Source organism: Lupinus angustifolius, chromosome LG05 (assembly GCF_001865875.1).
Source record: "Lupinus angustifolius cultivar Tanjil chromosome LG05, LupAngTanjil_v1.0, whole genome shotgun sequence".
NCBI lineage: Eukaryota > Viridiplantae > Streptophyta > Magnoliopsida > Fabales > Fabaceae > Lupinus > Lupinus angustifolius.
In genome coordinates, this window is record NC_032013.1 from 13,033,376 (window position 1) to 13,038,950 (window position 5,575).

The following is a 5,575-nucleotide window of genomic DNA, read 5'->3' on the forward strand; positions in this document are numbered from 1 at the left end:
TACCTTGTTATTTATTTATTTCCAGTTCCGGTAGCACCCGACCTGCGTTTTCACGTTTACCTATTATCTCATTTCCTAAACTTGATCTCATTTAAGGTTGTGTGGTAATTGTTGCTTTTGCCTATTTTTATCAAAATTAACGTTCATTTCTTTACTAATTACTTACAAAGATAGCACTCAAACAACGATTTGTTTAATATCTAGTAAGCAATAAGTCAAGAGGGACAACTGTAAACATTCCATTTTGTCCTACTTTCAATTTTAATCTTTTGTGCAAAACTCAAAATAAAAATAAGACTTCATTTCATGATTTGCAAGAATGTTTGGACAATTGAGTACAAATTAATATCAATATTATCATCCTTATGTTAAAAAGTGTCATACCTACATAAGTATAGATATCTCATTAATAAAGAGCCAATGATTAAAGGAATATAAAAAGGAAAAAAACCGTCTAATCTAAATAAGCAAAGAATATCCATGGGAGGTGTATTGCATTTGTCATAGTATGTGGTTCATATGAATTTGGACCCATGTCGGCTATTGATATCCCACTAAATATGCTATCATACAAGATCTGAGTCACTTTGGCAAGAATACAAATACTAAATGCAAGAAAAGAATGAACCTAGAGCAGACAAAGCATATGTAAAAATTTGATCCCATAGCCATTCTTCCTCCTGGCAGGCGTGAGATTTTTCCATCCAAACCATCTTCATCAAAGTCTTCTCATAATGCCATTACTACTCCCCCGTCCCCTCGTCCTACTCTGTGACGTGTCCCAAGGCCATTACCACCTTACTATAAGTTCAAGCGAATGATTTACGTAAAGTTGATGCTCCTGAAGCTAAGTTGAAGCCTTTGTTCTGAGGTAAAGTTCAAGCCGATTCTTCTTAAGCAACAATTTGGTATTAGGAGAATGCAAACCATAAGGCATATTGAATTCAGTTACAGAATCAACTTAATTGCAGCAACAAAGGGCAATCATAGAGCATAATCCTTGCCAGTTATTGAATCAAAATTGGCAGCCTAAGGGTCTGCCTACAAACAGTACAAAAAGTATGTAGATTACACACACAACCATAAGAAAATCAGAGAGAAAATAGAAACACAGAGAATTCAGAACGAGATAACCACATAGAAAGAAGGAGAGCATTCAGCACAGGCACATTCCAATAGACCATATTGATAAGAACAGACGACATTGATAAGAACCGAGACATCTCAACGTACAACAAATACGTAGGAAACACCCAAAAGGATTAACACTCAAATTTCGAAGGGGATAAGGCATAGACTTAGGTAAGTTATTCACCTTGTTTATGCACACAACTAAAAAGAGTAATGCGTTTTAATTATCATGTATCACGAACATTGGCATCAATACACACGGTAACCATACCATATGCACACTACAAAAAATACATATTTTTCATTAATTCAGTTTCAACCGAAACATATATATCTATACTCAATTCGAAACAAATGATTCGAGGTAATAACCTTAAGATGTTATGGTTCATTTTGGGTTAATTCTTTGTCCAAATCGGTTATATATGACCGACCAAGTTCACGCTGTAAAATTGAATGAAAAATGGGTAAAAATTGTTACCGAATATGTTTTGTGCTGATTCCAAATAGCAACCTTAATGTTATCCCCACAGAATGAAATCATGCATTCAATCCTCTCCTTGGCCTTAATGAACCTCTGCGATGATGAAAATATTATAAAAACGACGAGAATCAGAAATAGCAAAAAGATAATCATTGCGAACCAAATGGAGTAGGGTTCTTTACCGACCCGAGGCCATCCCGATCTGATCGTGAATCACTCACGGTGATAGCTTTCTTTCATCACCATCAACAATGTTACCGCCACCGCCAAAATTAGAGACCAAGCCACTGTAGCAACCGGTGTTGCCCACCGTGACTCCATCTTCACCGTAACCACTGGAGAAAGGAAGCCATACCTCCTTGTTGAGACTGAGATGATGAAGAATAGGAGAATTAGGGATTTCTATCCCATCTTTTTTGGATCGTGAAGAGGAAGAAAAGAGAGACACGAACCACCACGAGTCACCCCCAATGCTTCAAGCTACTGTGAATGGAGGATCCCCGAATCACCGTCACCACCGCTAGAGACCGAACCAGAGAGGAGAAAGGAATTCGGGATTAGGGATTTCAATTCCCTTTTTGCCCTTTCCAACTTGTTTCTACGTAAATGAGAGAAAGGGAGTGAAATCCCTCCATTATACCCTTGTTTTTTTTTTTACACGTCACCCCCCTCCTTTTTATTTTGTTTCATTTGTTTTGTTGTATTTTTTTGTTTTTTTTTGTTTATTAGTATTATTTGTGTTGTTTCCTTTTAAACTTTACATCATGTGTCCAATAATGATGTTATTATGCAACAATATACACTAACTTGTCTTTTATTAAATTGTTTTAATTAATTTAGTTATAAAAATTTATGTAATTAAAATATATTCTTTAATAATAATTTAATAAAACTTTGTCTCTTTAACTAGATGATTAAATTACTATTTTGAAAAAAATTATTTGAGATTAAATACGGTGTGGAGATTAGTTTTGCTACTTCATCTATCTTGAAAAACAATTAAATTTAACTATTTTAAAATCTATTTGAGATTAGATGTGCTGCAGATATTAGCTATGTTGCTTCATCTATCTTGAAAAACAATAAAATTTTAACGATTTTAAAATCTATTTGAGATTAGATGCAGTGCATACATTAGTTTTGCTGCTTCATCTATCTCGTAAAACAATTAATTTTTAACTATTTTAAAAATCCATTTGAGATTAGATGCGGTGTGGATATTGGTTTCTACTACTTCATCTATCTCGCCAATGATTAAATTTCGATTATTTTTAAAAATCTTTTTAAGATTTGGTGCGGTGCGGACATTAGCTTTTGCTGTTTCACCTATCTTAAAGACGATAAAAAAATAAAATTATATTTCGACTAACCAATTTTTGAACCACAACTACGTAGTCTTGATTTTCTCATGCACTCGGCGATACGTAGGAGCAAGATAACTTCTTGTCAGATGAAAAATATAAAAATAAAAATGCTTTGTTTTGATAACTAATTTTTTTAAAATAATTTTATTAAAGGTATAAAAGTTTATGTGATTGGCAAGGGTACCGTTTAATACGGGCGGACGAGGTGCTAATACCTTTCTCGATCTGCAATCAACTCCCGAACTTAGAATCTTTGTCTCAAGACCAAATTAGCCTAATTGGGCTTACGAAAGATTTTTCTACATTTCAATCGTAAAAAACGTAGTGACGACTCCAAATCAATTGGGAGAGGTAGAAAACGAGTTCACCTCTCCCTAAGTTGCATAGTCGGTCTTCCAATCGAAAATCGGGTTGTGACACCTCTCTCCATCATAGAGAAAACGAAGGTCCCAAAATGAATTAAGGATTTTGTTGAGGAAGGCCATCAAACCAAAACTGTCTCAAAAGGTATATCAAAGGAGTAGATCAGAAAGCATGGATTCAGGTATGACTTTGAATCCTTGTTTTATATTATGTGTGAAAATCATGAGATTCAAAATCGTAGGATTGGTATTTCACCAATCACCAGAAAATATCTAACACATGTTCCATTGCCTTCAACTCTGCTAAATTTGAATGTCGGTACTAAAGCTTGTAGAAAAACTAGAAATCCAATCGCCATCGTGGTCTTGCACTACACCTCCACCTCCCATCAACTTATTCTGCATACTACAACTCTCGTCAACATTAATCTTCATGGTTCCAATATTCGATCAGCTCTAGTGAATACTCAGAAAGGATCAACAAAATGGCACGTCTTCTGAAGGCTCCAGTCCTTCAGTTCATGATGCACCTTTCTGGCGACTTGATCAACATCCAATGATGTCTCCTTGAAGACTGAACTATTTCGCCACCTCCAGGTCCACCAAAAACTTGTGATAAATACACTTCCCTGCCCAAAACAACATTAGTCCAAAATTAGAAAATGAAAGAAAATCATCCCAAAAGATGGGACCGTTGAAACCCAACCATTTTCACAGGGCTGTAGTGGTCACACAATCACAAAATAAGTGTATAAGATATTCCTCCTCATTATTACACGCAAGACGAGTAGGAGTACTAGCCATGTTCCTCCTAAAGCAAATGAAATTAGTAGGTAGAGAGTCATGAGTAGAGAGCCAACAAATAAACTTAACATTTTCTGGGATCTTAACTCTTCATAGGCGGTGTCAAGCAAAACTAGAATTCCCCACCCCTTCCGTGCTATTTAACCACCAACAACCAAAATTGGCAGAATAACAACCTGAGGTGTGCTTCTCCCAAATCCAAAAGTTTAAAGCATTAGGGTACATGGATATCGAGTTGTTACCAATGATGTCAGCAATAAGAGGTGGGAGCATAGTAGATAAGATCCTCATATCCCAAGAATCATCCCTCTAGAGATCCCTCGCATGAATTTGAGTATTAGAAATGTGAATCAAATCCACCAAGTTGAAAAGTTTACCAATACCGATTCAATTTTCATACTAGAAAGAACAATCCATGTTTCCAAGTTGGAGGCTAAACCCTTCTCTAAGTTCATATGTTATTTTCACAATACTCCTCCAAATAGGAGAAGCCGGCTGGTTTTTGGGAGCAAACAACATTGAACAATCCCCAAAATATTTATCTTTCAAAACCCTAAACCACAACTTGTTACTCAGTTGAACCATATTCCAACCAGCTTGCCAAGAAGGGCAATATCAGCCGAACAAGAGTCATGGATTCCAAGACTTCCATCTTTTTTTTTATTAGTGATCACATCCCATTTCACAAGATTGATACTTCTTATTAGCATCAACACTCCAAATGAAGTTCCTGGAAAACCTATCAATCTTGTTAGGTATTAGTGACAGAACAGGTTGAATAGGTGTCGCGGTTCCAAAATACCGCTTTTCGCACCAAAGCCCTATTCTGGAAAACGCCGAGTTAATTGATTAACTCATTGGCTGAATGGCTTAATTGCACAGTCACTGACCGATATTACAGAAATGATACAACATATATATTTGAACAGAGTTAATCACTATATGGCATAATCCAAGCATTCAAATTATCAACTAAAATAGGCAATTAAAACAACTTGAAAAAGTAAAGAGATAAGGGTAAGAAACAGCATGCAACAAGGATTTTGTATTGGTTCGTTTTCCGGTCCATTACAAAACTACATCTAGTCCTCCCCTTTCCGATCTCGGGAGATTTTCTCCACTAAAACTGAAACAAATGTATATCACATACACTCTTACAAGACCTTAGACGCTCCCTTCTTGAATTCCTAGAACCCCTATCTTGGTTTGACTACTCTGACCGCCTAAGAAGACCTTTCTTACGATATAGCCCCAACGAAGAATATGTTTTAAACTCAAGACCTCTAAGTCTTGGTGAAGACTCACTGAAACTCTTTGGTGGTAAGACACAAAGAGACGACTTTCCTTATCACAAAAACAGAGTATTATGAAGCACAATATGGCTCAATTATTACAATTAAAGACCAACTATAAACCCTATACAAATCTCA

At 35.9% G+C, this 5,575-nt stretch overlaps 1 long non-coding RNA gene across 1 annotated transcript; it reads right to left on the minus strand.

The window, feature by feature from the left end:
• LOC109347865 lies at positions 869 to 2,277 on the minus strand. The gene is made up of 3 exons (XR_002107667.1): positions 1,802 to 2,277; positions 1,613 to 1,708; positions 869 to 1,041 (listed from the first exon to the last, which is right to left on the minus strand). It is a non-coding gene; the product is annotated as an uncharacterized LOC109347865 (long non-coding RNA).